The sequence below is a fragment of the Odontomachus brunneus genome, unplaced genomic scaffold (genome assembly GCF_010583005.1).
Source record: "Odontomachus brunneus isolate Ranch 3 - 2012 unplaced genomic scaffold, Obru_v1 Obru_scaffold_218, whole genome shotgun sequence".
In the NCBI taxonomy this organism is placed as follows: domain Eukaryota; kingdom Metazoa; phylum Arthropoda; class Insecta; order Hymenoptera; family Formicidae; genus Odontomachus; species Odontomachus brunneus.
In genome coordinates this window covers 312438-325347 of record NW_022639668.1, presented here as the reverse complement: position 1 = coordinate 325347, position 12910 = coordinate 312438, and positions in this window count along the sequence as shown.

Genomic DNA, 12910 nt, shown 5'->3' with positions numbered 1-12910 from the left:
TTTTGAATCGTCTATACCACTCTTTACATGTTGTATGTGATGGAGCTCGATCACCATAACCTTCTTCAAGTAATCGATGAACTTCTGCTACACTTTTTTTCAAATCAAAATAGTGCAAAAGCACATGTCGAAAAAACACTTTATCGCGTTCCATTTTTCACAAAGCAAAAGAAATTGTTGTTTAGGAAAATAATTGTGTATGCTGACTGAATGTTATCGAGAAATGTCGAAATTAATCACAAACTACCTGTTTCGTTAGTAATGACTACTAGAACTGTTTGCATTGCCATCTAACATTTGCGGGCGGAAACTAAGTTAAGGTCCTAATAGTTGGCGTTGAGCGGCACTGCCATCATTCACAATCTTTGCGACACCAGCTGCTCCACCGATTAGCGAACCGAGAACTTCCAGTAACGGTAGTACTGGTAAGTACTACCGTTACTGGAAGTTCTCGGTTCGCTAATCGGCGGAGCAGCTGGTGTCGCAAAGATTGTGAATGATGGCAGTGCCGCTCAACGCCAACTATAAGAGATACGGCGCCATAATCAGGTTATGGAAGGTCGTGAACTTTATCTTGTACTGTGCACCACTCCGTTTTGCTATTGATAGTATCTTTTTTTTGAGTAGCTTTCTTCGTTGAATTTTTATTTTTCTTCACTTTTCTTTTCATGCCTAATTTTCTTTTGATTTTCATAGCAGCCGCATAACAGGACAAACGGCCGAAACAGAATCTCTTTCACTGACAAGCAAAAGTACCTACCTTGTATAATTTATTTTAAATGGGGTTTCTTTCAATCGATATAGATATGTTTTCAGGTCACTAAAACATGGTCGTATCAATTGTCAATTCAACTGCGGGACTAGGATACTGATTTTTCGTCGAGGCACCGAGTGGACGTCACCGCCCAAAAGCAATATTCAATGCTGATTTGTTTATGTTAGTTACATTGTTTGTGAATCAGTCTGTCGCGCCTCCTATGCCTTGGCTAGTGGTTTTGGGGGACACAGAGAAGAAGCGAAAAGAATGAGACAAGTCAATACATTAATTGACCTAATGAACGTCCTATTGCATTTGGAATTATTTATAATCTTAACCTGTTCGCACCAGATATTCCAAATCTATTTAGAGATCTCGGGTCTGCATTAGGTGTCGCCACAATATTCTCGCATGCAAAAATATTGCTGAGCACATGTGAAATTTGCCAGTCACTTTGCCAGTGTGATGATATGCTGTCGGCGTGCGTGTTTCAGTCTGACTCTTCAATGCATTGGGAAGTATGACCCAAAATAAATAATTCACAAACAATATAATTAACATAAACGAATCAGCATTGAATATTGCCTTTGGGCGGTAACGCTTACTCGGTAAAACGAAAAACCCCGACGAAAAACCAAAATCCACCAGTTGAGTTGACAATTGATGTGACCATGTTTTAATAATCTAGAAACAAGTATAGATCGATTGCAAAAGATCCATTTTAAAAAGGAATTATACAAGGTAGACACTTTGCTTGTAACAGTGTAATCTGTCGCGACTATATATTATCCCGCTTTCTCAGTGAATATCTTATCAATCTCGTGTTTTTCGATTAGGTTATTGTTGCGCAAATACGCTATATCGTGCTCGCGATACGCCGCATCCAATTAACACCTCGTTTACCTCTGGGTAATCGTTCTTGCAAACACGGTCCTGGACCGCAGAACTGATGACCAGGGATATGTAATTCAACTGGAAGCGCGTTTATCAGATTTAACAGACCATTACCTTTTGTTGTTCTTTGTGACATTCTGAGTGATTTCGGCGATGCACTCCTGTATATACTATATATACTGGTATATAGGATTGGACCTATATATATAGGTCCAATCATAATGACAGTTTATTAACAAAATCTATTCTGTAGAGAAAACATACGGTTTGTACGGCAACCTACGACGATACATGTGGCAAATTTCAACGATAGAACGCGATTAATGTCTGAGAAAGGGGTGCGCAAGCATGGAAACATGCTTCCGAATACTATTGGGAGTACAAATTAGTTCGGTCCGTTTTCAGAAGATGGCTCTGGCTGTTATGAATGTTTCATAGTGACAGCTGATTTCGGTGGTTTCAGAGAGGTTAGACATCTGTCAATAATATTCAGTTTATATCGCTTTGAGTTTCATACAAAACCCCTGTTTTTTACTGTGTTGAATATGTCAAATTTTGTGTTAACTAAGCAGCATTTGCGGGAGGTTTTAGTTTTCTGCTTTAATTAGAAGAAAAGTGCAGCTGAAGCGCATCGAATGCTTGTAGAAGTTTATGGTAACAATGCTCCAATTGATAAATTATGTAGAGAATGGTTTCGACGTTCTAAGAATGGTGATTTCAACGTTGAAGACAAGCCTCGCTCTGGACAGCCAAAAAAATTTGAAGACAAAGAATTGAAGGCATTACTCGATGAAAATCCGAGTCAAACGCAAGAAGAGCTTGCAGAGTCATTGGGAGTTACGCAACAAGCAGTTTTCGTACGATTGAAATCCATGGGAATGATTCACAAGCAAGGCAATTGAGTGCCTTATGAACTGAAACTGAGAGACGTTGAAAGGCGATTTTTCATTTGCGAGCAGCTGATTCAAAGGCAACAAAGAAAGAGTTTTTTACATCGGATTGTGACTGGGGATGAGAAATAGATATTCTACGATAACCGCAAGAAGAAAAAATACTACGCTATGCCCGGTCAATCGTTGCCATCGACCTCAACATCAACACCAAAGCCGAATATTCATGGTTCGAAGGTCATGCTGTGTATCTGGTGGGACCAAAAGTGTATTGTATACTATGAGCTACTACAACCTGGCGATTCCATTACGGGCCATCGGTATAGGCTACAATTAATTCGTTTGAGCCGTGCATTACGAGAAAAACGGCCGGAATACGAGCAAAGACATGACAAAGTTATTCTTCTGCATGATAACGCTCGGCCTCATGTCGCAAAAGTCGTAAAAAATTATTTGGAAATGCTCAAGTGGGATATTTTACCGCATTCGCCGTATTCGCCGGATATTGCTCCTTCTGATTACTGGTTGTTCCGACGGATGCAGCACGATTTGGCAGGTCAGCGATTCACTTCTTTCGCAGAAATCGAAAATTGACTCCTAACTTGGATCGCTTCAAAAGACGAGACATTTTTTCGAGATGGAATTCGAAAATTGTCTGAGAAGTGGGAAAAAGTAGTAGCCAGCAATGGACAATACTTTGATTAATCTGTTCATTCATTCTGTTCTAAAATAAATGCATTTTTGACCACAAAAAAAACGGACCGAACTAATTTGTACTCCCAATATATAATGTGTGTGTTATTATATTAAATTGTATCGGGCTCGACCTCGGTTGGCCGAGAGCCGACACGAAAGCACCGGGACTGCCTCGCGAGAGGCACCGGCGTCGTGCGTGGGATTGGGATCAGTGGTGGTGAGAAAAGAGGCTTCACAAGAAAATTGACAGTGTAGCACAGATTTTATTGCACACAGAACTCACTGCACTTCTCGCGACCCGATCTCGCGACAAAGCGGAGGACGGAAATCTTGAGCGAGTCTCGAACGTGAGGCCGATCGGAGCGTGACGGAAATCTTGAAGAGTATCTTGCTGATATTCGCACGACGGAAATCTTGCCGCGCCCGTCGGAGATCTTTCTGCGCGAGGCCTCAGACTCGAGTACGCGAACGCGAGCGAGATCGTCGGGTTTACACTTTTGAGACGTGTCACACTTACAACAAGATGCATATCAAATATCGGAGCGCATGCCGTCGGGACGCGCGGCTGTCGGCGGCGAGCGCCGAGCGATCCGATATGGATCGCCGGCGAACGCGAGGAAACGGGAACCTCACGATAGAAACGCGATACTTCCTGAGTCCACACCGGCGTCCAGCGCTCGAGCGCGACACGAGAAGTCGAACGCTTAGAGAACGGAACGACACGCGAACGATGAGCGTGAAGTCGAGGCATAAGAGGAGCATCGACTTGATCGAGAATGAGGGCAAGCCGGCGCCCTGGTCAAGCGGCAAGGATATCGCGAAGCCGTTCTCCTACGAGGATCTTTCACGCGCACGGTCGTATTGGATCGCCCCGCGGACGGAGAGAATGACCGAACGACGAAGGTCCCGTCAGACGTCGCGAGAGGAGCACTTCCGTATTCGAGGCGACGGCAAAGCCGCCGAATGTTTCGCAGCAAGGACAACGGACCTCCGCGCGAGTCGGTCCACGAACTTGACGATTAACGACTCCGAAAGCTAGCGCGGAAGCAGCTTCGCGCTGAACTTGAGCCCGAGAGATCGGCGACCGCAGACTGACCCGAGAGAGCGAGCCGGCTTACTAAAGTCTAGAACGAACTCGGTGCGAAGGCGTGAACGCGAAAAAGGTCTTGCGACTGATGTACGTGGTCGTACTTATAGGTTTTCTGAGTGTGATCTGGAGCGAGCGGATTGGACCACAGGAAGCAGTAAAACGTGACGACTCGCGACCAGTGCGAGTCTACCGCGGAGCTGAGGCTTTTTTTCATCTCGAAATGCGAGCGTCTCGCGGCGCATGCCGCCCGCCGATTCGCGGAATCGGTGTTTCGCCTCTCGTTGTCATAGCAACTGCCTCACGTCGCGAGCCAGCGGCTCGCTAGCCGCGCGACGACGCGCGATCGCACGTGATCCTCACGTGCCACCAAAACGCTTGAGAGGACGAACGAAGTCGATGTTATTACCGATTGTAATCATCGACAACCGTCTTTTCGCAAATGCTTCGAACCGAGTGGTTCCCGAGGTAACGAGAACCATCCGTTTCGTTCGAATCTCGAACATATATTAACCATATAATTTTAATATAACATTACAGAAAAATCAATAAAAAACGTGCATTTTTTAATTATTTTTATTTATTCTTAATCCGTCTGCTTTTTGGCTTAGGATGACCTCCGGTTACAATATTTCCTTTTCATATAATAATGCACATATAATTACAATACTTCGCATATCTTCTATAATCATATCATTTCTAGAATGGCACTCATTTGGACACAGAGCAAATGGACACGGAGCAAATGGATACGGAGCAAATGGACACGTTGCAATTAGACACGAAATTTTGCCCACGGTTCAATTGGACACGAGAAAATGCGCACCGGTCATTTGGACACGAAAAGTTGCATACCGCTCATTTGGGCACGAAAAGTTGCACACAGCTAATTTGGACACTGAAAATTACGCACCGCTCATTTGGACACGAAAAGTTGCACACGGCTCATTTGAACACAAAAAGTTGCACACCGCTTATTTGAACACGAAAAGTTGCACACCGCTCATTAGGACACGAAAAGTTACGCATCACTCATTTGGACATAAAAAGTTGCACACCGCTCATTTGGACACCGAAAGTTGCACACCGCTCATTTGGACACGAAAATTTGCACACCGCTCATTTAGACACGAAAAGTTGCATACCGCTCATTTGGACACCGTAAGATACACACCGCTCATTTGGATACGAAAAGTTGAACACCGTTCATTTGGACACCGAAAGATGCACACCGCTCATTTGGACACGAAAAGTTGCGCACCGCTCAGTTGAACACCGAAAGATGCGTTGGTAAATATGGAATGGGCTCCGATTGACTACGGTACGATTGCATAGTCGTTCAAGATTGAAGTACTTACCAAAAAAAATTTAAATTAATATTAATTTATAAATGCCATTAAATTTATAAATGCAATAAAGTGATGAGCGTTCCGATTGAGTACGGTATGATTGGACATAACCAATCGAGGAAAAGAATTATCTAGTGAATTATCAGGTCGAACCAATCATTACAATCTATGTCCAATCGTACCATGGTCAATCGAAACCCACACGTTAATAATAGTATCAGGACCTTGAATAAGTTTTCGCTGTTTTCCAACTTATGGCGTTACCAGAACTGCTTGCGTGTGGTTTAAGATGGTAATGCATCTATGGAAGTATCTAAGGAAGTACTACAAACAAGCTTGAAATTCAGTGTGTCATTTCGTTGAAGTGTAAATAACTTTTTTTTCATAGTGTTAAATATGTCGAGTTTCGTGTCAAAAAAAAAAGAATATTTGCGGGGAATTTTACTGCACTACTTTATTTAAACAAAATTGGAGGCATTACTTCATGAAGACTCATGTCTGACGCTAGCTAAATTTGCAGAATCATTAGGAGTTGATCACACAACAGTTTCGAAACGTTTGAAAGTATTTGGAATGATTCTAAAGCAAGGACATTCGGTGCCGTACGAGTTGAAGCCGAGAGACGTCGAACAGCGTCTTTTCACGTGTGAACAGCTGCTTCAACGGCAGAGAAGGAAAGGTTTTTTGCATTGTACCGTGACTGGCGATGAAAAGTGGATACACTACGATAATCCTAAGCGTAGAGGATCGTGGGGTAAGCCAGGCCATGCATCAACATCGTCGGCAAAGCCGGATATCCATGGTTCGAAGCTCCTGTTCTGCATTTGGTAGGATCAGCTGGGTGTAATTTATTATGAGCTGTTCAAACCGAACGAAACCATCACAGGAGATCGCTTTCGACTACAATTGATGCGTTTGAGCCGAGCATTGAAGGAAAAACGGCCGCTATACGAGCAGAGACACGACAAAGTGATTTTGCAACATGACAACGCTCGGCCACATGTTGCACAACCGGTGAAAATCTACTTGGAAACGCTTAAATGAGAAGTCCTATCCCACCCGCCGTATTCACCAGACATTGCTCCTTCGGAATATCACTTATTCCGATCGATGCTACATGGCGTGGCTGAGCAGCACTTCCATTCTTATGAAGATGCCAAAAAATGGGTGGACTCTTGGATAACCTCAAAATACGTGTCGTTTTTCCGACGTGGAATTCAAATGCTGCCAGAAAAATGGGAAAAAGTAGTGGCTAGCGATGGACAATACTTTCAGTGACAGTTTGTCACGACTTTTTTAAAATAAAGCATTAATTTTCACGAAAAATCAGCGAGAACTTATTCAAGGTCCTAATATAAATAGTTAATAATTATAATAAATTTTCAAAGAAACTGTTAACGCATTTTTCGGTGCCCAATTGAGCGGTGTGCAAATTTCGTATCCAAATGAGCGGTGCGCTATTTTCGGTGTCCAAAGTAGCTGTGTGCAACATTTCGTGTCCAAATGAGCGGCATGCAGTTTTTCGTGTCCAAATAAGCGGTGTGCAACTTTTCATGTCCAAATCACTAGTGTGCAACTTTTCGTGTCCAAATGAGCGGTGTGCATCTTTCGATGTACAAATGAGCGGTGTGCAACTTTTCGCGTCCAAATAAGCGGTGTGTAACTTTTTGTGTCCAAATGAGCGGTGCACATTTTTCTCCTGTCCAAATGCACTGTGTTCAAATTCATCGTGTCCAATTGCACTGTGTCCAATTGAACCGTGGGCAAAATTTATTGTCTAATTGCAACGTGTCCAATTGCACCGTGTCGAATTGTACCGTGTCCAAGTACACCGCTCCCTCATTTTTATGCTTCACCTATCGCATAATTTGATCTCCTATATACTCTCCAGATAACTGTGACACTTATTATACATATTGCTTTTTTTCCATGCTATTGCACTTATAAAACTTAAGCTGGAAATTAAAACTAACTAAAAACTAGAAACTAAATAAAAGGTGTAGTAACAAGAAATCCATTACTTTTGCATGCAGTTGAAGGCTTTATTTAGCCTAGTTAGAATGATCCGATTTAGGTCAAATATGCACCGTTTTGTTCGATAACTTGTTGCCATTTTGAAGGTAATTTCATTATGCCTTTCTCATAGAAACCCTTGTCCCTATTGGCAAAAAACTGGGACGGTCGATTTTCACAAGCTTCTTTTGAGGCGAATATTTCACCAGCAAAATCATTTGCCATAGACAGAAACAGGTGGTAATCACTTGGTGCCAGGTCCGGACTATAAGGTGGATGCATAAGAACCTCCCAACCAAGCTTCCGGAACTTCTGGCGAGTCACTATCGATGTGTGTGGCCTGGCGTTGTCCTGATCGAACACAGTTCCTCTCCTATTGGCCAAACTGGCCGCTTCCGGGCGATTGATTCCTTCAGACGGTCCAATTGTTGACAGTACAGATCCGAATTAAGAGTTTGGCCGTAGGGGAGCAGCTTATAGTGGATGATTCCCTGCCAATCCTACCAAACACACAGCAAAGCCTTCCTGACCGTCAATCCTGGCTTAACCACCGTTTGCGCCGACTCACCGTGTTTCTACCACGACCGTTTTCGCTTGACCTTGTCGTAAGTGACCCACTTTTCATCACCAGTCACCATCCGCTGCAGAAATGGGTCGATTTTGTTGCGATTCAGCAGCGAGTCGCAGATGGAAATTCGGTTCATGAGGTTTATTTGCGTTAACTCGTGTGGCACCTATACATCGAGCTTCTTTTTATATCCAGCCTTATTCAAATGGTTCCAAACGGTTCTTTGTGCAATGTTTAGCTCCTGGGCAATCGAAACAATGTTTACATGACGGTCGGACTCGACGATTTCCATTATTTTATCGACATTTTCGACAATTGGCCTTCCAGAGCGTGGTGCATCTTTGACATCAAAATTACCGGAACGGAATCGACGAAACCAAAATTGCGCGTGATTGGCTGTTACAGTATCAGAACCATAAACACTGTTCTCATTTTCAGCCGCCTGGCTTGCGTTTTCGCCTTTATCGAAGAAAAGCTGTAAAATATGGCGTATTTTCTCTTTGCTGTTGTCTATCTTTGACGCGCGCTCAAACAATACTGAGTCAAACAATTACAAAACTGTCTGAGAAGTTTTTTTTTAGTACGAAATCTTATCTTTTTAATGCCATCTATCGTAAACCGATAGCACTTGTACATCGCGAGATACACATTACTAAAGCCATCTATTGGAAAAATAATGGATTTCTTTTTACTAAACCTTATATTAAAAATTAAAGCTTAAAATTAGGACTAAACTAATCCACAACTACAAGCTATATTACAACTAGAATTAATATCTCCAACTTATTATTGTTACTAACATAGAGTTTGAAAATTATACCAAACTTTACTTTTTCAATGAGTGGGTAGGAATAGAAACCGAAAGACAACACACTAAACATGAAGTTCTATCTTTTCTTCTTCTTTTTTTCTTTTTTTTTTAAGCTAGAGGAAATGATTTAGACATACCCGCGGTCTCCGGGGGGAGACCACAGGTAATGTGGAACTCCGCCCCCGCCGAAAAATATTGATGGGGACCCTACCCACTAAAACCCCTGGCGGGTCCGTCCTCAGTGGTCGTCAGGGGGCCTGCAGAAACTACTTGCGTATAACATCCTTCGGGCTCCCCTCCGCTGTACTGAGGACACCTCCCGAACCGAATGTAATAGTGAGCCCTGGTCGCGATCCCTCCTAACTGCGGCGCGGTGCGACCCAACATCGCGCCGCCTCCCTCCCGGGCCGCTTTAAATAGGAGGGTGTGCCCCCGCGCAACCCCCCAGCGACCCGTAGGGAGTAGAGAGACCGGAACTGGGCGTACACACTCCAGGGATGAGCCGTCGAGGGACGAGATCTGTCAAGGGGCGACCCGCCCCCGGTCCCGGTTCTCCTCCGGCGCCGACCGCGATGTTCAGCCGGCGCCGTGTCCCCGGTATAGATGGTCACATCGGGGCCCTCTTCGCCGGCCGGATCCCGGGACGACCCCCCAGGATCCGCCAGCACCATCTCTCTCGGTGTCACGGCCCCCCGAGCGGCAGCCAAGCCTCCCCGGCCGGGCATCGCGTAAGGCGGCCGGCTCCTCCTGTGGCCCGGGAGCCACCGGGTCCCCGGGCCGCCTCCATCCCTCCTCATTGGGCAGGCGGGTCCACCTAAACGGTGAGCCGCCTCCCGACCTTCCTCGCGGCACACCGCGCAGGACACGTCCTCTGCGCAGTCCCGCACGATGTGCCCCGCTCGGCCACACCGGTAACATGACCCGCTCCAGTCCACAGACGCGGAGCAGGTCGCCCGTGTGTGACCGAGCCTCCAGCACTGGAGTGGGCGGCTGTCGAGCATCTCCACCAACGCCCCCGCCCACCCCAGCGCCATCCGTCCCTCTCTGGCCACCGCAATGGCAGACTCGAGGGGGAGCCGCGCCCACGCGGTCCTTACTACAACCTCCACCCCCGCCTGATTGGGCCTACTCGGACCTCGGCAGACCCGCAGTTACCGCGGGCCGCGAGGACACCGAGCACTTCTTCGGAGAGGACCGACTTATCGATACCAATGAGCCTGATCTCCCCATACCTCCTTGGCCTCCCGACTGAGGCCCTGGGGAGCGACGCTCTGATTTTTTCGGCCAGGACGTCAGCCCACCGCTCCCTCTTCTCCTTATCGGGGCCGGCCAGCCCCAGGAGGAGGCCGCCATTTGTGGCCCTCCTCACAAATGCCGGTCGGACCCCCACATCTTCCAGGGGAACATCCCACACTCTTTGCAGAGTCTCCGCCTACGAGAGCCCCCCCCCCCTCCAAACGGACCGTCACCGCCGCCATCACCGTCAGCCCTCTCACCCCCTCAGTCTGCCGACCGGGCCCAACCGGGCGGCATGGGGGTAGCACCCCGGGTCGGAGACGTCGCCCGATCCTTTGTCTCGGGCCAAATCTCCGGGAGCGGAGACACGGCCCGATCCGTTCTTTCTATGAGGGCCGGAGATGTGTCCCGATTCGTCATCTCTTTCCTCCTATCCATCAACTCCAAAATCCTAGTCTCCATCTTCTCTTTCTCCCTCCTCCAACCTTTCCTTTCAATAACCCACTCTTCCTTATCCAGATTCTATTTGCGTCCGTGATTTCTCCACTTTCAGGTCTCCTTTCAGCTCCTTTTCTCTGTCCTCATCCTTATGCAACATTTCGTCTTTCTCCCACACCGCTTTTTCCAAGTGCTCCGTTCTCAGCCTAAACTAGCCATATCTTCGCTGTAGCTTACTATTTCGTCCTTTCCTTGTGCTATGCTCTCCCTTTCTACCTTGCTCATTCTTTTACTCTTCCACAATATTTTTTCAATCCGACCCGCACTTTTCCTTCTATAATTCAGCCGCGTGAGTATAAATTCCCTGTTCTTTTTTTTCCTTTCAAGATCAGGCCATTCCGTGGTCTCCTTCTCCATCTCTATCTCTTCCTCTCCTTTCCTGAATTTCTCCTCTATTCCTGTCCCGGTCCTCTCCTCATCTTTATCTAATTTCCTTCTTTTCCCCCTCCTGCCTCACTCTCCCTTTCCATTTTCCCTATCTGCCCCCTCTCCGCAGCGGTAGTCCTGGCCAACCACCCGGCAGCTTCTCCACCGTTTCAAAAAATCTGTTTTCCAAACTCAGAAAGTCTTTGTATGTCCAACTATGCTCCCTAGCGTTTTTGAAACGGTGCCGCGACCATCATGTAGTACCGAAATGCTTTCAATTAAAAAACCCATTTCCATCTTCTAACCAGGCCAAAGGCATTCTACGACAAGCGTCGTTGAGGTTAGTCAAAGACCGAATATCAGCCACCAAGAAGAACTTGGCTGAGATATCCCAAAAACTATTAAAATTACATCTCTCTCTTTCAAAATCGTTGGAGCCTGAGCTGTGGCTGACACTAGATCGAGTTACTCACGAACAAGCTGTTCACTCAGCTGAGGCAAGAACACAAAAACAGAAGAGCAAGTATGATAAGATCAATCCACAGACTCAAATGCCAGTTCTCACACATACAGTTAAGAATCTTAGCGATCAAGACCTATCACCATCCGAAGTCGCTGTTCTAGCTAAGGGACACAATTTTGCTGTCACTTCTTCTAGTATCCCTACGGAAGAAATCATCAGCCAAATTGAAACGGCTATTTTCCACCTTCCTTTAGAGGCAAGCAATGACATCAGAAATCGAACAACCAACATCCTACGCAAAGCCAAACTTCCCAAACAAAATATAAACAAAGAAGAACGCCGAGCTCTCCACGGTCTGAAACAAAACAACAAGATCCTAATTTTACCAGCAGACAAAGGGAACGCTACTGTAGTTATGAACAGGGAAGACTATTGCAGTAAAATCAACAGTTTACTCTCAGACCAAAAAGTCTACAGGAAACTCAAACGCAACCCAACATCCAGCATAGAGAAGAAAACATCTTCTCTTCTGAAAAATGCAGGTCTCCCTCTTCAAACTATCAAGTATTTAACCCCTCAAGATTCTTCAGCACCTAGACTCTACGGTCTTCCAAAAATCCACAAGGAATCAGTGCCCTTACGCCATATTGTCAGCAACATTGGGGGACCTACCTACCAGTTAGCCCGCTATCTCACCAAACCCCTCCAGAAACTTACTGGTCTCAATGATTCCCATATCAAGAATTCAACAGATTTCGTGAATAAGATCACAAAAATCAAGATGAATACTAATGATATCCTGGTGAGTTTTGATGTAGTCTCACTGTTTACCAATGCTTCAGTCCAGGATACTTTGAACATCATCAAGTATTCCGAGGAAATTCCTGCCAACCTCTTCCCACTAATAGAACACTGCTTAACTTCAACCTATTTTCAGTTCCAAGGAGAGTTTTTCGAACAAACCTCTGGAGCGGCGATGGGATCTCCTATATCTCCTATCATTGCAAACATCTTTATGGAACACTTTGAGAATAAAGTTTTGAGGAACGCACCACTGAAACCATCCACATGGTTTCGGTATGTGGACGATACTTTCGTAATTTGGAATCATGGCAGGGAAACTCTTTCTCAGTTTCTCGGGTTTCTCAATTCACAACATCCCAGTATTCAGTTCACAATGGAAGTGGAACAAAATAATCAAATACCCTTCCTGGATGTGCTAGTCCAAAAGAATCAAGATGACACCTTAGGTCACCAGGTCTACCGAAAATAAACACACACG